We start from the raw sequence: 22,759 nt of genomic DNA on the forward strand, positions 1-22,759 counted from the left end.
TTACCGAAATAACCCTGTTAGAATTGAGGGAATCTGATTGTGTATTCCCCTGAGATTAACATTTTACAAGTTAATTTAATTTGTGCGTTCTGTGAAGAGAAAGGGATTGGGGGGTGGGGGGCTCAGCGACTGAGCATTACGCAGCCAAGGAGAGAAAAGAAAAAGAAAAGTGCATCTCTCTCTTTCTAACAGGTGGCCAGGCCGACCTCAGCTGGTGCAGTCTCGCCCTCTGACACTGACCTTGCCCACAACAAGCTTAGCTCTGTGTTCCCTCTTCTCTCTCGCTTCCTCCCTCTCTGTCTCTCTGTCTCTTTATCCCACTCTCTGTCTCTTCCACTAAACAAATAGTGCTCCTTTCTTCAAGAGGGGGACCGGAGAAAGACACCAAGAGGTAAATATGTTGCGGCGGCGGAAACCACTGGAGGGGAGAATAATTCCTGCCGGTCTCTGAGGGACCCCCCTCTTGTCTCTGTATTTCTTGTTCTTCTCTCTTTTTGTGGAGGAGGAGGAGGAGGTGGAGGGTGGATTTACATAAAAGGAGCAGCGGCCATGGCTGCTCTGAAAGAGGCCTCTAACTGGTGGGAGGATTAAGTGTATCATTGAATGGAATTATGTTGTAAATGATGGGGTGGGGTAGGGACTCCTCTTGTCCCCCTCCTTCTTGTCTCTACTCCCCCCATCCCCCTGTAAACCCCCACAACCACCACCACAATCCACCGTCCACCCCATACACCCCCCCTCAACATCTTACCCTCCACCCCTTCTCGATCTCGTGGTCCCATCTGGTCCTTTTAAAGAATACCTAGTGGTAATTACCCCCAGATGGCTCAGGGGGGCTGAAGCTGGGCCGTCCAACCAGGTGCCAGAGAGTCCTGCTGGGCCGCTGCTTTCACCGACGGACCGCAAAGTGGACCAGGGGTCACTCAACATAGCGTTTTTTTTTGTTGTTGTTGTTGTTTTTTCTTTCCTCCTTCTATTTATTTTTTAAATTTCTTTTTATTTCCACTCCCCTCCAAACACAAGCCAAACTCAGACTCGTGCTCTGGAGTGTTGCCATCCTCTCTTTGATAATTTTCTCTTTCCTTTTTTTTCCCCGCTTTGAGGGGTGGGTCGAGGTGGGGGTGAGTGTTTTTAAAGAGAGTCATAAACCAAATATACAGCCACATGTAAAAGTTTCAGTATCCCTTCCAGTGTTCATTTCTTTAATGAAAGCTCTGATATAAAAAACAAACAAACAAAAAAAAAAGGTTTTCACAATCAAAAATTAGACAAGGAATAAAGACAAGAACCATGAGGAAAGGGTTTGCACATTTTATCAACAATAAATAGCTAAAATGTGAGTGACTGATAAATGACCTGTGATTTCTGAATTGAAAACAAAAAATAGGAAGTAAAATAAAATATAAAGGAAATAAAACAGGAAAATGCTCTCTCTGTTTGCAGCTGTCAAGGCAAAGAAATCAACCTGGGGGAATTGTGAAGATGAGTCAACTCCCGAAGAAGAGTCTATTCTTCAAAGGTTTGGGAGTCCCTTGTACCAACTGTTGGTAAACAATTCATAGACTTGAAATTCTTGTAATTCTTGAGAGTGCCTTCTGCAGCGCACTTTGAACTTACAATGTCAATATTAAATTAACGCTAAATGGATTTGAATACATTTTGTACGTTAATGTTTTTATATGCAACAAACTTGAAGCTATTGTTGATGTAAATGTAGTAATAAATCATACCTCTAAAATAATGACACTTAAAAATACATTAAGAAAGTTAGGACAACTTTATTTTTTTTTGTTTGTTTTTTCAACGGTCTAAAACTAGACTAAAACGAATACACGTTTAAGTCAAAAGACAAAATTAATTCCTACTCATATCAAATTAATAAATACTCAGCTTCTACAAAAAAAACAAAAATCTGCTTATTTTTGAAAATTTTACATTTTGTAATTTTTGAATTTATTTTACAACATTTAGCATAAAAAAAACTACATTTGACTTATTTTTACAACAATTTCTAAATAATATCATCTGAAAATACATGCCCATACATTTTTGTAAAACCACATATGGCATATATAACCCCTGGCAGATTTTATTTCTTTGTGTTTTAAGGTTATTATCAGAGTTCCACGGTGAGAAAGCAGTTCGTATGTTTGTGTTTGTCCAGCAGGGAGGCTGCAGGTTGCGGTGTTGTAAACCAAGCTGCGTCTTCACAATGAAGACATGCCATATTGTATCGATCTGTTGTGACTGAACAAAGAGTAATCGAGAGAAAAACAGGAATATGGAAACCTGCGCAGAGCACCTCGCCTCTGGGTCCAGCGGTGTGTGGTTTGTTAGAAAGCAGAAAAACATCTTAGCACCAGTTTAGTGCCATTTTGTGCAAAATTATAGAGAACAAAAATAGCACACGATAGGCGCTCGTGCCACTCAGTCTTCTACACAAGGTGTGTGCGCTCCCATTGTACCATACATTCCACTGTTGTAGCAGCCATATTCACATGCTTGACACTAAACCTACATATTAGCATTGGACGCTAATCTACAGATCACTTCACTCTTCTCCGACACAAAACACTCCTTCGGTTTTGAGCACGGACTTGTGCAAGGAAATGAAACACTATAATCACAGCCTCTCCGCGCATACTCTGGGAAACACAATGAGCTCTCTGGTAATGGTTTAAGGAGAATCGTGTCACATGGTGGCTAACTCGTCTTATAGATCAGTATTGATCTCCTCCTAATTACGACAATGACGGCACACAATGGCTGGTTTTATCAGATCCCAGATAACGGATTTCTGAGTAAACGTTCCTGCATTATGTCGCGGAAAGCATCTTAACAGGCACAAAATAGTGGTTTGTGCAATTTTGCTCTCATTTTGCACAACATGCTCTCAGGACGCATAATGAGTCTAACACCACCATGGTTTTTTTTCTATTTATAAAATCAACTGTATTTTATTACATTATTCCTATTGACTTTATTATTGGGTCTTTGCTTGACTCCAAATTGGCTGTTTTTTTTTCTCTCCCTCTCCACGCTTGCAGCCCTGGAGGATTTTTCTTTTTTTAATGCAGGGTCCCTCCTCTAGCAGGGAGAGCTATTCAGCCGGCTGGTACGGGGTGAATGCAGTCGCTCTCTCTGTAAACAATAGACGCTTGACCCCTGGCACAGACGCACATAAAACTCCAGTGCCTCTCGTCAATGGACCGCTGCCTTTAACATTATTCATGGGGAGGAGAGCGCTACGACAAAGGTATGATGCAGGACCTCTTCCTCCATTAAATCCACAAGAGAGGCACGTGCGCCTCAGCGCTGGCCAATGGCGAGACGAGCGCTCTCGCCTTGCATTGGTATGGGCTGTATGTCTCTAATAGCTTTGACATTCACACTGTCTTTAATGGAAATGACAAATTGGACAACCTCGTCAGCGTGTAGCGTCCATTCCCCGAGAGGAAGAGGCTGGATCTGAGTATTTTTTTATTGGAGTACAGGAGCGTAGAAAAAGATCAAGACCTGCGAGGTTCAAACAAGATGTCTTACAAGAGATAGTCTGTAACCCTCCAAACTTCCACCAAGATCTTTAACCGAGCTTTGAATTCGCTCCTTTAGACTCATCTAAAAGCCTGCTATGGACCAAAACAACACTCCCCTCACCTCTTCCGCCTCATAAATGTTCCCGGCAGCTTGAATTTTAAATGTACTTCTGACTCCTGTCAAAGCTCGAACTGACACCTCTCGAGCATCGGGACTTTTCTGAGGTGCTCAGAAGGTGGAGTGAACTCCCAAACGTTGGAATGGTTGAATTGCTGTCTTCAGACTTAGATTGAAGACTCTCTTCCCTGAAAGAAACACTTCATTTCAGAAATCCTCTTGTAATCTCTCTAAAGTTCTAATACAGGCTTCAGCAAGACCACTAATACTGCCTTAGACAACCCCTGTAACATCTTTAAAACTAAGTTGTTCTGGATGGAAGTGTCTGCCAAACATCTGACTTCTGTTCGTGTGGGTGATAAACTCTGGAATTACTGGTGTTGATGATTTTAGGACCAGTTTCTGAATTATAGTTGATATTAATGGATTCAAAATACAAGAATAAAATGGTGGTACATTGCTATAAAATTTGATGCATATTTAGCAATGAACAAACATTTAATCTATTTAACGATTGCGGTAAAAATGCAAAAATTACCCCACACCTTCGTCTTGGACTCAGCTTTATTAGTTTGTTTGTTTAACACAAATAAATACAAAAATTCCAGTCTGTGTCATACCTTAAAATAAGCATTTCACATTAGCCATTTGTTGTGTTTGATTTATTGTCCCAGATATAATTGTAATAAATAATATTGTCATTTTAAAATTACTCAAAGCCACTTATCTAAAATAAAATAATCGGTTAATGCAGTTACACCCTTTAAAGGGCAGTGAAATTTGAGCAAACAATAATTACGTTTATTCAGACATTGGAATTGTAATATTAAAAAAGTGTAAATACACCAAATAAATCAAACAAACCGTGAACCTGAATTGAATGAATGTACAAACAAAATATAAATAAAATAAAACCACAAACAAATCAACACAATGGGCTCAGAACAAAGAGACCACAAAAAAAAAAAAAAAACAGACCAGAATAGAACGGTGGCTAAAATACTGGTGACATTTATTCTTGCGTAAACAAACACATCAGTAAACACAATGGGCCAACCCGAGGTCAGCCAGGTTTTGAGTTATTGATGATGTATTTGTTGTGACATGCCTGCCTTAAAACGGGAAACAGTTAAATCTCATGTTGTGCTATGTGTTGCACCAAATAAACAGTATTGGGCAACAGCCAGAAGTGGATGTGTTTTTAAACCAGAAAGGAAAATGCGTGTAAGCTTCTGGAAGTGGATTTTCTTTTTCACTGTGATGGATAGAGACTAACCAAAGGAGCTCCACAAGAAGAGCTGACAGTAGTAACCTGTTTACACTAAACAAGGTCCTGCAAAGTTTATTGGGTTCTGGTTCACTGAATGCTAAAAATGGCCGCTTAGGTACTGAAACATAATACTGAATAACCCAGAATAATGAATGCAAATAGAAAAATATAGGAATGCGTAATCAGAATGCTTAGATACTGAAATTTAGTGCTGAAAGGCGCAAAATTAGTAAGTAGTTTAAATGAGTAACGGACAAGTACTGAATTTAAGAACCCAGCCCCAAGCTAAACACAGTCCTATTTCCAAGTGGACGACAAATGCAATTCCTGTCCAAATACCTGTACCCAAAACACTAACCTTAATGTTGAGGTCATTTTATTTTAGGTACTGAAAATACTGAATTTCAGTATCCAGCTCTAATGTCCCATTTTCTAGTAGATGGCAAAAGAATGAACCAGAATGTGAGTCATTTTATTTTGTGGAGTATTGTACACATTAAAAGAATCTTGTCTTGAAGAGCCACACATGTATGACGTGTAACACACCTTACAAAAAATATAGGAAATATATATATGTAGGAAATTCCCAAACATAAATATTTAAGCACTGAAAATATTGAATTGCAAAGACTCAATAACAGACAATGTCCCTTTTCTAGCCTTTTCTAGGAGTGTGACATGTAACATGTAACTGAAAATATTTCCAACGCTCAAGAAAAAAATAATAAATAAAAGTTCAAAATACCCTTTGTCCACTGGATCGTCCTGACCGGGACCAGGCGGACAGTCGTTATCCATTTGCTCCAGGAGCATAAAGAGCGCTTTGCTAAAGCAGGTCAGCTGAGATGATACTGAGACATCTTTTACTCAGACTCTCTCCAGCGGGGCCTGGGGAGCCTGCAGGCGTCCGGACTCCATCATTGGCCTGGAGTGCTATTGATTCTTTATTAAGCCACTGAGCAGTTCAGGGAGCATCCTTGAGAAAAAGGTGGCATTTATCTGTTGTGACAAAGTGGCGCTCAGGCTTCGCATGAAGATTTCTGCCTTTAAGGCCCCCCCCTTAAATCTTCACTGTTGTGATTCATACACACGGGTGTTTTAATAGTTTTATTCTATACTGAAAAATCCCTGTTAAATAATGCACTGTAATCTTTCATGTACGGTGTAGGAAAAAAAAACGAGTGTGGTAGAGAATAAAATAATGTTATTTACATATAAATTATCAAACATATAACTGCATCAGTGTCATGAGGATTTATGAATTAAAAGAAAGGAGTAACTCCTCTATTCTGTGTAATTAATTTATTAATAATCTGTTAGAAGGATTTGATTGTGTTTAAAGTGTGTTAAAATATTTAACGACGGGTTCTTTCTAAGACGTATATCGCCATATTGCCAAGTCATGGAGGCCTTGGTGTGGTGTCATCTGGAGCAGTGTAGTCCACTCTGTTCTGTCCTCATTTCCCTCTAGTGGCCTCCCTGTAGCAGAGAGAGGAATGTGGTGATGAACATATGCCCGTCTGGACGTCAGCTCCTTGATTATTGGATATAAGAGCCCTTTTCCCTGCTTTACAACAATGGTCGAAGTGTGGGGAGGGCCGATGTGTCATAAAACACGAGTGACCTTTGCCTACATGTAATTGTCATTCTGGAACATCCCATCAATGTTTAATGACAGCTTGTCAGTTCTCCTGGTGTTGGTCATTTTATCCACTGCTTGATTTTCCTGCTCAATATTCATCCATATGATTTATTGATCCATCGGTGGCCGTTTATTCACTGAGCACTTTCCTAAGATGCAGTTTGAAAGAGTGCAATTTCCTTGTGGAATAATATTCTGCATTATTTAAGGTGGTTTTCCGTTTGAAAGGGGGGTGTCATCTGAAAACACAGCGCTTGTGGAACTAGCAGTCAGTGGACATCAGGATGACTCTTTAGGGGTTTTTGCATTCATGAGCATATCCTTCGTGTTAAGTCAGTGCTTAAAGAACACAGACCTACTACAGTGCTTGGAGTTTGTCCTGTTTCATTGGATTTGGGTCGGAGTTTAAATGGAATGAGGGTTTGATGGCAGGTTTTAACTGGTTCAACTCTGATTTCTCATCGAGTCGATAAGTCAACACGCTTAAAAGTTGTTGGAGAAGATAAATGCCAGGAATAATGAATATCACTTTGTCCTTTCTGAGTCTACTTCCGAATAAAAATGGCTCTGGTTCAGGTGAAATCCACCAGTGGAACTTTTTTCGCAGGCGTCGGTGTGGCGGCGGCGGCGCTTTAAATGAGGGTTAATTAACGCTGAAATGTTCTCTCTGCAGCCACAGCTGTGGCATAATTGATAGAGTGCTATTTACCTTGCAAAGTAAAATTATGCATGCAATACACTTAAAAATATACAATTACAGCCAGCTAGTAATGTTGAAAAGGTTGTGTCGGTTACATTTGCGTGATGTAATTAATGTTACTCAGAACAGGGAAGGGGGGGGCAGAATTGGCAAGTACATGGCACAAATGGGTGAGGTTAGAAATTTTAAAAAGAGGGGGTGACAATTAGTGTGGGTTATTACATTTTTGGGTTGTTCTGCTTATAAAAATGTAGTTTGAGGAGCGTCTGTTCCTAAAGCTTTCTGTGTACAGCTCCAAATATTGGTTTGGGGATTATTTTATTTCTTTTGGCTTTCGCCGGCTTCAAATGTAGTGCTCAAGTCTTTCAAATAAAAAGGCATTCCACTTCAATTTTGCAAAAAAAAAAAAAAAAAAGAAATATTTTAATTCTACTGGTTTGAACCTCCAATAGAACCGTTTACAAACACTCCTCAGAATCAAGATGTGCACAAATCCCACGCCTGGCTGATTTGAACATGAATAATGTTGAGGCAAGTGTGGGGTGAATAATTTTACCAGGCCCCTTTCCACTTGCTTAATCATTGATTTTATATGTAGCAACTATGTATTTCCATTTAGGTAGGCTTTATTTTCAGACAAAAAAACTCCCCCCTCCAGTAACAAGTCATGGTCAGGCCATCTTTTGTTATTCGCAACTGGTCTTCCTCACCTCTACAACAGTTTCCTTTTTTTTTTTTTTAACACCAGCCCCCTCAACCCCCCACTCCCCCAGTCTTGAATCCAGGGGAGGTGAGCTTGAGGTGGAAGTCTCGCAGAACGCAGGGAGCTGGGGCGAGCGAAAGGGACTACACACGCCATCCATTGGCCTTTGTATTGATTCGCAGGGGTGTTGAAAAGGGCTTTGGTCATGCCCTTACCAAAGCATACTAATTTGCTCGATCAAGTCTGTCAGAATATCGACTGGGAGGAGGTACGGCTCGCGGCATTGTGCTCCCTTCAGCGGGGGAGCAGCGCCATGAAACAGGATTACCAGAGGTCACGCCGGCAGTGAAAGGATGTCCATCACTTTCTGTCTGCGAACACAAAGGGGCGGGAACTGGGACGTGATTGAGATGTAGAAGACGAGAGGAATGGCGGTTACGGGAAAAAAAAAAATGAAACAAGGAGGAAAACACTTCTTGCATGCAAATGATTGGCCTGTTAATGTATTCATGGCCCTCTCGCAGATTTTTAATCATGAGGCGTGCTCACCAGTCCTCCAAAGTCTGGGCTTTGAAATGTGTGTGTATAGGTTTCTTATTTAAAAAATAATAATAATTTGGGGTGTGATGCTGATTGCTGCTATAACTAAGTGAGGGAGTGAGAAAAAAACAAGAAAATGACCTGAGTGCATTCCAAAATTTTTTTTTGTCTTCTCCTGTAAAGTTATTTTGGAGATGCGTTTTTCATTGGACTTATGTACTTTGCTGACCCACCCGTCGAATACAGAATTTGATCCACTGCTGGGAATAAAATATTTAACATTAATGTGCGTGGCTCTCCTCCTCCGTAACGCTGTGATGGCACTGAACTTGCTCTTGAATGCCATAGTGCCGTTTTTAAGATCGTATTCTCGGAGCACTGGAATATTACATGCTCCTCAGTTTGAGGAGGGGGTGGGGTGGGGTTGAAGAATCTGGCAACCATGCTTGGAACTCTCTGGCATGCTTTATTTTTTTGCTCTTTGCCTCATTCCTGCACAGTGCTGACATCAGGGTTTGCCTCAATGCTCAAGATTAGGGCTGGACGATAATTCGATATATATCGCAATATAAAATGGTTCCATAACAGCGATATGATTTTTTTCAATATACGTTGTTTACAGCATCTGTCACTGACTTCATATCGATATCGGAATTATATCGTATCGACCACAATTAAGAAATATATCGTGATATAAATTATGGCCGTATCGTCCAGCTCTACTCAACATAAACCACCCAAGTCTGTCGTGGTTCTGAGACTGTGTGGTTTGAATCAATATATTAATTACATGAAGGAAAGCTGGTATATCTGAAATTATGCCCCCAAAAAACATCTATTTTGTCCTGACAGCTCGGAGTACTCTTCTCTGAGCACATTGTTTATAATGTCAGTACTTAGAAGAATGAAAAAGCATAAAAATTTGTTTGGATTTCTTTGGCCCTAATGTCATTTCCATATAAATATTCCCCGTGTGTGTGTGTGTGTGTGTGTGTGTGTGTGTGTGTGTATTATACATATGAAGTCACACTGCTCTATTGGAGACCACAATAAAGATCCTCTCCACCTACCTCCATACCTTCCTTGTATTAGAGTGTATAAATGGCCTATTATGTTGGTGTATTGTTGCCAGACCATGTAACTCCAGCTGGTAAACATCCAGCACGTCTCTTTGTTGAACAGATTTCCCTTTTTTTTCCCAGCCCTGTGACTCAAACAAATACCCAGTTAGTCATTATCTGGCAGGGTCCTGATTGTGCGGCTCTTTATGGCGATGAGGTCAAATACTCTTACCTCTAAAGGTGAGACATCTGCCGACGCTTCCTGGCTCATGGCGAGGGCTCGGGGCTAGCTCACCCTCTCTAACCCTCTCTAACCTGATCACATAGGTATTTCCCTTTCAGCTCGCCCTCCTGCTTTGTTTGTTTGATTTGCTGAGCAGGTGTTTTATCACCATTAAAGACTCCACCTCCACCCGGCTCCGAGCTCCTAGCAAATACAGCGAGCGGACAGTCAAGTCATGCAAGTGATTATTTTTTTCTTTCTCTCTCTCTCTCCACTCTCTCAATGGAACCATCTGGTGACTGAACGACAAACGAGAAAAAGAGGAGGGGAAACACAAAGTGCGTCTCTCTGTTTACCTTCGCCTGCATTATTGTGTTTTGGGGGAAGGCATTTTCTCTTTCCCTGGAGAGACCTCTGTGTTTGTTTTCTTTTTTTTTATAGACAGGGTCACACTGGACAGTCGCACATTTAGAAGCGAACACCTGTCGTGTGTCATCTGCGTCTAATCTGACCTTATAAAGGTGAGGTTAAGAGTTAATGTGAAGCTTGAAATGACTAAGATGAGTCTTGATTATTTTAATGGATGTGTGTATGTGGTGTTTTTAATGTTATGGACAGGTCTAGGGTCTGAGTGCAGAAGAAAAGAGAGGTGAGACCTGTATTATTTGACTCTGGTTACACACACACACACACACACAGAGCAGACAAATAAACCAAACGAGAACATAACAATAACCACTGAGATGTTTAAAATGATCTAAGGACAACTTCATAAATAATCACCTTATGGTTTCACATGCAATATTTAATTTAATGGTAATATCCCCTCATTTTTATTTAATCCTCATTTCTTTTCTATAAACAATAACTAAAATAATACGTACATTTACCTAAAACATGCACAGATTTAGAAAATATTAATAATAACCTACAAATTCATATAAAATAACTGTTTGACTGTGTTTTACATTTTTAAAACAGGAATATTGATATTATTTACTCACCCTACTCTTTAATTCTGTGTAATATGATCTGAAAAATGTATTTAAGAGCTTTATTATGTAAGATGTATAATTAAAATCGCTGATCATATGTTTAAAATTATGCATACATTTTATACATAGGTTTAAGAGGATGCCAATTAATACAGTGGAATAATTCTATAATTAATGTTAACACACACTTTCAGAAAACAGATACCAGCCTGTCATGGGTACGACGTCATTATAAAACAAAAAATTACCTTATTTTGATACGTCTTTGCGTTTTTATTCGTACATTTTACAAAACGTTAATTGCGTATGAAAAAGGTAAAACTATGTGAATAGAGATTTGGTTTGAATTTTAAGGCCATTGTTGTATCTTTGGGACACATTTACGCTGTTTGTACCATCGTCATATCCTGAGGTTTTCATGAATTCGTTTTTTTTCCCCCTGAGAGTCCTCCCAGTTGTTGGGACTCACTTTTGTATCAGAGGCAGCCTCAGGCTCTTAGCCTTGACGTGTTTAAGGCTGTGTTTGTTTTGGATTTTTCCAGCGGTGTCAATGAATGGACATTTATCCCAGCGCTTATTAAACCGAGCGTTATTCTACACCACTACATATAATTATGAAATTGATGATAATTACTGTGCGACTCATTAATGACTCATTAGGCTATTATGTTTAAGCTCAATGGCATGCAAATCAGTTTGAATGAACGCAGGAGAAGGAGATAAATACTGAAAACATAATCGCAAAGAACAACTGATTAATTGTGATAGCGGCTGTAATTAAATCTTAGCGAGAGCTAAAACCAATAAGTGATTTTTCCCGAGGAGTTGAGGGACGTGGAACGTGGCCTGGTTGTGGACGATTGTCTTTTTTTTATATTCCAATATTTACTGTTTTTAAAATATACTTTACTGTTGCTTTTTTTATATACAATTTAATTATCATACATTGCTCAGAAACACAGGAGGAGCTTAAGAGGCACACACACATGACTTAGCTATGCATTCTAATAATAGTAACAAGATCACTGTTAATAATAATAATAATAATAATAATAATAATGGTTAAACAATGGTAGACACAAAAGTGAATATAAATTAATTACCAAATATAATACGAAATAGTATCTTAATGCCTTTTGTAACGAATAGTTGTTTTTTCTCGCTTGTGAACTATCTACATTTTTCAGTTTTGAAGAATAAAACCAGCTACATTCTCTCAGCGATGTTCATAATTGTAGATGAGCATCCCTCTGTACACGCTTCGGCAGCCAGAGCTATGATCATTCTAAAAAAAGCATGAACCTCGTGGTCTGAATGATTTATTTACAATGACTCGGTCCAAGTGGGAAGCCCCTTTCATGTTGATTGATCACAGTAACATGCTGCAGATTTAATACCACAACAGAGCTCTTTGTACTAATAACCCGGGGACATTAAAGCTCTCGCCGATGTTTCCTTTCACTCCAAAGTGTGCAGTTGTAGCTCAAGTGCGCAAGGGGACTTGCTTTATGTCTTTCTCAAGAAGCCGTCCACAAACTGTTTCTTCTAATGGCAAATTATCCCTGTTTCTATTTCCTGAAGCAGAGCCTCCTGCAAACTGATGTATCTGTCCTCCGAGGGTTTACAGCCGCATTATGGCATTTTAAAATATTAATATGAGAGTGCATTTAGCTCAGAGTAGCAGGGCTGGGTATTCTCTCGTGGCTTTCATTTAGGTCACAAGAGACGGCCTGGCTCTCCCCCCCCCCTCTCTCTCTCTTTCTCTCTCTTTCCATATCTCTTTCCCTTTTTCTCTCTCTCTCTCTCTCCATACCCCCCCCCTCTCTCTCTCTCTCTCTTTCTCTCCATATCCCCCCTCTTTCCCTTTCTCTCTCTCTCCATATCCCCCTCTCTCTTTCTTTCTCCCTCTCGTTCTCTCTCTCTCTCTCTCTCTCTTTCCATATCTCTCCCTTTCTCTCTCCATACCCCCCCCCCCTCTCTCTCTCTCTCTTTCTCTCAATATCCCCCTCTCTTTCTTTCTCTCTCTCTGGTCCTTGTTTTCCTGATTGAATTGAACATGAAGAGATCACTCCTTCCATTGTATTCTATCTTTCTTTATCTTCCCAGTTGGTGACAGGTTTTGGATGTGGGGGAGATTTTGATAAATGTATTTATTTCTATGTTTTTATATTATTTATATAGGGGGCGGTGTCCCACACTCTTCCACAGTCGTCAGGAACTGAGCGACAGTTTCGGAGAGTTGCCCTCAGCAGCTCAAACGCTGATCAAAACAGACTGCGTGTCACATCCTGTTACAATACTGGCCGCATCGTGGCATCCTGGGACATGTGAATAGGAAACACATACGAGGATCCTCTCATCCAATCGCAAGTCTCAGGGCGAGGAGCTTAGCTGCTAATGTTAGCCCATGGCTTTGTAATGGGAACTGGGGCACTAGCAACTTGTGAATTGTTTTGGCATAAAGACAGATGAAGTGATATTGAACTCCTGCGTTCTCATGCTAAACACGTGTCAGGACCAGGCTGTTAATGTCGTAACCGCCTTTGAGGCAGTGTAGGTTCAGTTGTCACTGATTGTAACGGAGCGTGAGGAGTACATTAGCGTTGTATGTACAGCTGGCAGAAGTTGTGTATCAGTCAGATGTGAATCATCAGGATCAACAACCATTTTCTCTTCCATTAGACTGCTCTTTAAAACTGCCAAGTTCAGATTCACAGCCAAAGCACATTTGCATGTAGATGTTGTTGGAAAAATCTCAAAAATTCTTCAGAAAAGCAACTTCACCGTTCACAGCGGGAGAAGGGGGAAAAAAACCCTTCTTTGCTTACTAAGTACGTTACTAAAGCGGGGTTTTATCGTCAGTCGTTTTGGAGCATTTCTATTGGTCTCTTTGTTGTAAACAGCACCTGTCATGACAGTCACTCACTTTCTGAGCTCAGGTAACTTCTAACGAAAAGGATGGCAGCACACTTTTATTTATGTCATGAGTCTAACTTCTGCCTGTTGCTGTAAAACCTAGAGGGCATTGAGGAGTATCCATTCATTCATTAATTCATTGTCTGTAACTGTCTTATGGTGGGTCCAGAGCTGAGCTGGAATGACCGGAAGCAAGACAGGAACACACCCTGGACGGGGCGAAAGTCCATCACACACCTCGGGTCACTGCCTGAGATGTTTGTAGTGTTTGTTTGTTACTTGAAATTGAGCTGTGGGTTTCATCGGTTGAACTCAGTGAGTTTTGACAGGAATAAAAATATCCAGTCAAAGGACAAAACACGATGATTCAGTAATTTTAGAACAATTAGTAGATGGGAATAAACCTACAAATCATGTACAATTGAAAAGCTTTAAAGGCTAAGTACCAGCGATATGAAAGTGTCAAACAAATAAATACAGTGGAGTTTGAGTTCCTAACTTGTGTTTATTGATCGTCAGAAAACATGTTATTTCTTACTAATTCAAGGAATAAGGTTTAAAAGACCGTTGGTCCCCCCCCCCCAAACGGTGTTGGGAAACTCTAATAGGCGTCTTGCCTGTGACATAGATGGTGGATAACAACTCTAGAAGCTGCACTTAATTTAATGTAAAATAAGGAAAAGGTGTGTTGTTTGTGGCTGCAATAATTCAATGTACAGTGGGACATCTGTGCACAAATGGCCCAAAGATCCCAAAATATCCAGAAAATGGACTAAATTTGTCCACTTTAAACGGGCACTTTGGAAAGGACCATCCGCTCACTCCGTTATCTGTAGCTCATTTCACTGGCGCTTTTCCAACAATATGGGCATGTAAGGACACCAACGAAAGGTGTTCAAGAGCCTCTGTAACATGGAGGTAAACAGGGTAAGGACACTTACTTCACCTGTTTTAGTTGGTGTTAGTTAACGTTAGCTTGACTTGCTAAACTCGGTGGCTCAGATTATACTCGGCTACGTAGCTGCATTACGGAGGTTTATAGTGTCGGATGAATTCGAGTTCGACTTCGATCACATTTACAAGAATAACGGTACCTCTAAATTTGAGTTTAGCTTATTGCTAGGCTATTGTCATGAATAATGTTGGTTATTTAGCTAGCTAGATACTGTCATAACAGTCAGTCATAACGGTGCTTTACCGCGGCGTTGTTCAGCTGTTGTCCACCAGTGACGTCACGGTCGCGTTCAAGAATTTCCGTAGCGAGCTCGGGTTTTTCCGTCAATTTAATAAAATTGTCAGTTTTAAAGCAAAATAAGCTGCTATTTTCATTTTAATTCATACTTATATATGTCAGTAACTACAATAATGTGAAATATTCATGGAGGTCCATTAAGTGGTGCTTAGCCTTTAAAAAAACTAGATTCAAAAAGTGAAACGATTTAAATAATTAGCTATCAGTCATCAGTACTTCTGAGAATAAAATAAATGTGGACGACCGTGAGACACAGGACTACTGTGTAATTTGATGATACTTTGAAGAGGGTGGTGTCCATTAAACTTCATTGACTCCTCCTCCATCATGTCATCGTCTTCTTCATTTGGCGAATATTTGGAGGGTGAATATATTGTAATATTCTTGGAGCCAATGCGACAGTTGTTGTGGTTTGCTTTGAGTCTTTGCTGACGGAATAGACAGAGAGATGTGTTTAAAAATGGATCGGGTAACATCCACCTTCTCTCTGCCTCTTAGGCAACTCTCATTCCACACCAGTGTTTCTCTACAAAATCACATTAAATGAAGGAGAGTGCAGCAGGCGAAGGACAAGCATCAGTGCCCAGTACAGCGCAGCATTCACTTCGGTTCTGTTCTATTCACTGGTGATAAATATTAATAAAAACTCATAAGAATGTTTGACATTTTCCAGCAGTCCATCGTTATGTGTTGAATATGTAAATGTACCTGTGGTCCATCAGTGTTTACAATTGTGTGTGTGTGTGTGTTTACCACAGGAAAACAATCATTAGCCAGGACCAAAAAGCCAGGAAAACACATGGCGTACCTCCAAAAAAATATTTAAAAGAGAATATATATATATCTTAATTAATATTCATCTAAAATAAGGAAACTAAATGTTGATGGTTGATCCTCTCATTATTATATTGTTATACAATGTAAAGCAGTAGTGCAATTTATAAAAATAGAAATGGTAAAAAAAAATGTAGCTCCACTTCAGTATTAACATTTATTTAAAAAAAAAAAAAAAATACCTGAATGAATGAGTTCATTGTTTGAGCTCACGTCTGGACGAAAAGCCCAGATCCATAATGCATTAATATTAAAGATGTCAGTTCTGCTGAAAGTTGCTTTAATGTTTCTTTTAAATCATGTTTAAATCATGAAATACCTGTAAATTGATCTGTGAAGAATCAAGCTACTTTTATTTAAAGGATATTTTTATTCACACAGAAAAATATGAGAAATATGACCATATTTGACCATGGATTTGTTTTCTAAATATTATTAAAAGCTGTGCATTTTGCAAATGGACCCAGATCATTTTCCTTGCAAAACCTCAAAGAGGAAAACGTGGGTATCTTTTACGCGGCACTTAAATCTGCTGCTTTGATGGCGCTTACAAAAATAAGAATATGTACTGTACCTGTGCTGATCATGTTGCAGGTCATAACATCCGATAGCTTCCCCATTCAGCTCCATTCAATAAGGATTGCATTATTGTGATTCAGAGCTGTACACAACTGTCCTTTTGTGCAAAACGTGTGAACCTACTTTTTTTGTCTGTGTGTGTGTTTGCTTTTATGAGATGGAAATCACAAAGTGTATGCAAACATAACAGTGCAGTATGTTAATCCAATTAGCACAAACACATCAAAAGGTCCTGGCTTTTACTGTGCTGTTTTCAGATCACAATTCATGACAGCGAGAGGCAATACAATAAAGAACTTGGCAGCTGAGGCCGTTATTCTCTTGGCAGAGAACCTGAAAGAGAAAACAGTAAATAAGCTAAGACTACGCTTTGTCACGGTGGAAACATATCTGCTCCGCTATTGATCATCAGCTGTGTGCCGTTTGTTTTTAGAGAATACCCTGGAAAGCGACGGATAGCAGGGTTTTTTTCATTAATACGTTTTCTTTCTTTAAGTTCGGTCCACGTTCTGATCCACATTAATCCCAGAACAGTCTGGAGTCTGTACAGTCCTCGACTCTTGGTTAAATCACAAGTCCTGCTTTTGTAGATCAGCCCTCGGAAGGGTTCAGTGTTTGTAAACACACCTATACACTAACACCTTATGTATGTATTTTTCTTCACAGTTTAGAAACGGTCCAATGCTGTTACGTCAACATTGAAAATGACCTGCTAGAAATAGAGAGCTGTATCACCATAATCTTATGAGCCAATCGGATGCAGTACGTTTCCAGCAACAACCTTTATTTGACTGGTTCTATCAGTGATTGTTGCTGAATGGACTTTATTTTGTCGAGGGCCAATGACAAGATGTTCATTACATGCTTTCGGACGCCACCCCACAGTACGCTACAGGCAGTCAGTACAGTTTCTTTGTGCAAATTAAATATTGGTGATACTCAACAGCAGAAATGGCACCAAACAGGAGATTACATTAATAAGGCGGCGTGTGATTCAGTGTGTTATTTCTAAAGGCACAGCCCCTTTATTCTGACACAAGCAGCCGCTAACCCCAGCTCTTGGTCCTAAATAATTGAGTGTGCACTCAGCTGTCTGGGCACTGTTATTAACAGGGGAGTGGAAGCAGACGCTCCCCAACTTGTCATGTGGCAAAACAATAATAGGACAAATGCCAGAAATTAGCTCCCGCGCTCATTACCAGGCTCCTGCACCTCCCCCAGCGTTCCTGCCGTGTTCACGACAACACACACAGGAGTTAGGATTACTGTCCGCGTCGCAGTGGTATTCCCTGTTCACATCTGGATCGCCTCTCTCTTCATGTCTCCATTAAAGTTTCAGGCTTGGCGCTGCAGAGACGGTTGTTCCAGCTCCTGTTCTACACACGGCTCTCCCTGAAGAAGCACAGCTGGAAGGCAGCCATGGGCAACAGCATGTCACACAAACATCGCACGGTCTCCAGGTGCTGCAGCGGCAAAGACACTTGTCCATTAGAACCTCAGGGGCTTCGCCGAACGGTACCTTACCTTCAAACTACACTTGTGTCTGTGTTAGAGGCTTTGCTTGGGTATAAGACCAAGTACCAACGTGTTACAGAAGGTGAATAGATGGGTAGAGTAACGTAGATCTGTACTCAGGTGAATGTACTTGTTAGTTGGGTAAAATAATGCTTGCAGTGTGAGGGAGAGTAACAAAGCTAAAGCCAAATTGAGAAGTGACTACCAAACTCTTTCTGAACTCTTTGGATTATTTTGGTCAAAATATAACCACAATGTTCCAGATTTTGAGCAACAAACAATTTAGATCAAGTTAAGAACGTAAAAGGTTGACTCCTTTTTAAATTAAATTATTGAATTAGTATTAAATGCCTTACTCAACATTCCTTTTAATGATATTGTGTTTACTATAAGTACAAACAGCACCTGAACCAGCCTTATGTCTGAAAAATATAAACATGCTGATCTTTTTAAAAAGGGAAAATGGGCTGACGCTTACTTTATAGAAAAACAATTGCATATACATCATAATATTGTTTCCCAATAAACCGCAGTTGGATCATCTTCCATTAATAATTCAGCCCGACCTACACTACGCTCTGCTAATGTGATGCATTGCACCAAACAGCGAATTTGAACACAGCCCACTTTCGTTTTCAGTGTGATTCTCCTCTTCACAAGATGCCAGAGAGTCCAAAAAGAGAACACAAGCCCTGCCGGTATGAGGAAGGAGCTGCCAACAGAGCCTACTTTCCTGCTTCCATTAGTCGTGTTTGCAATGTACTCATCGCGTGGCCCAAACCCATCCACGGTGGTGCTCATGGAAATATCTGAATGTGAGGTGAATATAATATCTCTTAATTAAAGAATAATTTCAAATGCACAGAGCTCTGCCTTTCATGAAGGCTGGAAATGGCTACTCCAGTCCCGAGAGATCTGAAGTGGTGTTTTCATCCGATCCTGGCAAAAGTGAATGTGCGCGTTCATTATGTAGTGGGCCACAGGGTTGCTAATGGATTTTGAATTAAGGGAAACATTTTTTTTTTCATGGACACAAATACAGGTGTATGCCTTTTTTGTCCCAGCCGTTTAAAAGCATGATTTTATTTGCTTCAAGTCAGTTGTGTGTGACTTTGGAGTCGGGGGCTCGAAAACGACCACCTGTGCAGAGATCATGGGTCAGAGATTGTCATTGTCTTCTAATCCAGATTCTTTGAATATTTCTGTATATTTTGATGTATGAGAAACCAGGCTGATGTATTGACGTCACATTAAAAGAACAGACACAAAGGCTCATTAATAATTTATCACACTAATACAGCACCAACACTGGGCTAACCTTGCAGCTTTACTAGAAAATCCAGTCAAGAGGTGATTTGAAGGTTTCAAAAATGTTATTTTACAATCAAATGACTGCAATTTAAATGAAGGACATGAGACTACTTTGCACTGCCAAGTGAAAAACTCAATCACAGTTTATTCGGCATGGCACTTTGTTTTATCTTTCCCAAAACTGATCGTGTACAAAGTCGATTATATATATCTCTTCTCGGCACCAGAGAATATACCAGGCCTTTACTTGTTAGGCATTTCCGTCGCTTCTTTATCTGCTAAGCCTTTTTAACTCAAGCTTGAAGGCTGTAATCTTCATGAGGGTTAGTCTTGTACAGTAAATAACACACATCTGGACAACGAGGCTTAAGGCACATTAGTGCCTCAGTCCAGATGAAAGGTATCGGCCAAATAAAGAAGACCCTACTTAGCCGGCTTTTTTTTCTTACACTTTTATACTCTCAGAAAAACTCCCAAACTAAAACTATTCAGTACTTTTAGTTAGGGATCATAATTATACCGTTACATCTTCAGGAATTTCTTTGTTTCTTTCTTTATTCGTTTATTTATTTATCAATCGATCAGTCAGTTCCATAATGAAAGCTTACAAATATTTACCTCTCCTTCTGGAGAAGAGGATGTAATGTACATTTTGGGAACATAGCTGGGCTTTAAAAGCAGTGTTGTACCTTTTAAAAGGTGCATTTAAACTGTTTGTGTCAATAATGTAACTTTACAGAACCAAATTTTTTGGGAGGGTATAATATCAAAGCCTGTGACACAATAGCTATCATGCTTTAAATTACTTCTGCCATTTAAAAATGTTACACTGCTCCATAAACACCCACTATGTGCAAAGTCTGACTTTGTACATAATACTCATTAATTTTCTGATCAGCTGAAGTTGTATTCGCCAACATTGTATTTGAAATGACCCTAAATGATGCAGTCAAAATATAACCAGTCAAAAATATAACGAGTCAAAATGTATCCAGTCAAAAATGTATCCAGTCAAAAGTATAACGAGTCAAAAGTATAACGAGTCAAAAGTATAACGAGTCAAAATATATCCAGTCAGAAATATATCCAGTCAAAAATATAACGAGTCAAAATATATCTAGTCAAAAATATATCCAGTCTAAAATATAGCGAGTCAAAAGTATATCCAGTCAAAAATATATCCAGTCAAAAATATAACGAGTCAAAAATATAACGAGTCAAGAATATATCCAGTCCAAAATATATCCAGTCAAAAATATAACTAATCAAAAATATACAACATTAAACTGTAATTTTTGAGCCTTTTTATTTTTGGGAAATATTGTAAAGTAACTCCAGAATGAGCAGCTGTGGGAAAACTGTGGCCCGTGTTAACATCATATTTGCCATTCATCCAGTATGAAATATTATTACAGAGCAGTGCTGATGCCAATGCCTAAGTATTGTGAAATTGATATAGTTTGGTGTAGCATAATGAATATAACACCACTGCTCCATAAATGGCAGAGCAGCTCAGGTAGGAAGACTCAGTGCCAATAATGGTCCTTGGTCAAGCCTCCTAACACTGCTTTAGCCTGTGGCTGTAACATGATTACAATTGTACGCTGCTTGGAACAGCTGCTTTAAATATAATATGTTTGTGTACCAGCAGCTCCCTCAGGACTGGAGAACCCTACGGTAGCAATAAAGAGGTCATCCTTTTAAAAGCTGCGTGCCCTACCTGTTCCAGTGTGTGCTCCCAGTGGGCGGAGGTCCTCCACAACACCACCGGCACCGTTCTTGACGGAGGAGAAGGATTGTAGAGTCCTCTTTTCCCCCGATGCTTGGCAACTCCGTGGCCAATCGAGCCGCTGCTTGGTCATGTGGAAGTGCCGGGCACTTAGCCTCCTTCTCCGAGTGTGTTAAGGTGCTCAAGCATGCTGAGCATCCAGCAGCTGCCTGAGCACCAGGCGTTGGTGCTTTTAGAGAGCCAGCAGGATCATATAAGTATATAATGTTCGTCCTGTGCAGAAGTTTGGGGGCCCCATATGATGTTTTTGGTGATTTTCTGAGTGGAAATAATTCAGTTCTGTTCAGAAGAAACACTGCTCCACACAGAGAGGGACCGATAGATAATGCTTTATTAATCCAAAAAGAAAATGCAGTTTTACAGCAGCACAACATATTATCGCATGCGCAACATTAATAAAAGTGTACGTAAGGTCTTTTAATAAAGCTGAAATTACAGGAGTGACGTGGTATAACATTTACATGAGAATCAGTGTCATTACTGCACTAACAAAAGGCCTGAGGTGGTTTTAAGGTGAGATAAGGTATGATAACACTTTATTGATCCCGAAGAAAAGATCTGGTATATCTGGATATCAACGTACCATTTACTTTATTTATTTTCTTACTTTAACACACACTTCTGTGTGGAGAAATGCGGGATGTTTAATATGTATTTTATTCAATAAACGTAAACGGTATAATATTATACTTGTTTAGTTCCTTTTTTATACTTTGTTAATTTTATAAAAAGGAGCTGGGCTCTTAAAATACGTTCATTTCTTATCATTTAGAAAATCAGAAAACGTGTATTTTTATCCAAATCTAATAATGTGCTTGAGGTTTATGTGTAGAGAGCTCCTTGTGCCATTAGGAAAAATACACAGGCATTCAGTATCTCATGATTAGGACATTATATTAACATGTTATGAATTGACCTTATGTAAAAATGTTAAATAAATCATTTAATAATAATAATAATAATATGAAAGTACTACCTTAGCTTTTTAATGTAGATTATGATCTTTCTGACTTCAAAACACAACTACACAATAAAGTTAAAGCTTCTCCTGTGGAACTCTTCAGCTTTTGTCTGCGGCGACTGCAGTAACATTGGTCTTTTCGGTTTCTGATGAGCTACAGTAACAATGACAAGGACACTGCAGCTGAGCCAAGAGTCAAGCTGCTTCCTCCACACTTCACGGCCATGGTCTGGTTCTCATGAGAGAAAAATATCACATCTCAAACCTGTGGAAAAAAAATCATAAGAGGCCCTGGAGAATGTGCACTGTATCCATACTATAATAATAATAATAATAATAATAATAATATTACACGCAGTGAACATAGCACAACATATTGCATTTTTCATTGATGTGAATTATATGATACAAAAATGTTGAGTCATTTTCTGTGGGATATGTATGTGCTCTATAATCAGAAAATAACACTTATATATTTATCAATTAAAGCACTTATGTCATAATTTCTTCATTTTCAGGAGATAAGACATATCCCTGTTCCACGAGGAAAGGTTAAATATGCCGAGAACATGGGACTGCTAACAACCACCCAAACCCTGCTGGACAACAGGACGTTTATCTCTCCACTGTGGAAACTGGGTAGGACACCATGGGTCTGAAAGAACGTGGATCTGACAAGAAACCTTTACTGAGAAAAGTTAATAGACGCCAAAGGAGAAGTCGGTCCAAGAGAACTCTGCATCCTGAGCACAGGCCACAGCGGGAAATGGGGGTGTGTTAAAATGTGCATTTACAAAAAAAGGTAGAGAACACT

The 22,759-nt window shown here is 39.6% G+C and overlaps 1 long non-coding RNA gene across 11 annotated transcripts in view; it reads left to right on the plus strand.

The window, feature by feature from the left end:
• Positions 1-22,759, plus strand: part of LOC136677648 (uncharacterized) — a 40,030-nt gene extending 17,271 nt beyond the window's left edge. Inside the window, exons 4-8 of one of the 11 annotated variants that reach the window (XR_010796394.1) lie at positions 1,444-1,519; positions 2,165-2,321; positions 17,703-17,966; positions 18,524-18,704; positions 22,464-22,759. This is a non-coding gene — a long non-coding RNA (uncharacterized lncRNA). Of the gene's footprint in view, positions 1-1,443; positions 1,548-2,164; positions 2,322-3,047; positions 5,107-9,711; positions 10,104-17,702; positions 17,967-18,523; positions 18,705-20,843; positions 21,764-22,463 lie in introns of those variants that run through there. The other 10 variants (XR_010796392.1, XR_010796393.1, XR_010796395.1 and 7 more) reach the window with 10 other exon arrangements.

Source organism: Hoplias malabaricus, chromosome Y, assembly GCF_029633855.1.
Source record: "Hoplias malabaricus isolate fHopMal1 chromosome Y, fHopMal1.hap1, whole genome shotgun sequence".
NCBI classification, from domain to species: domain Eukaryota; kingdom Metazoa; phylum Chordata; class Actinopteri; order Characiformes; family Erythrinidae; genus Hoplias; species Hoplias malabaricus.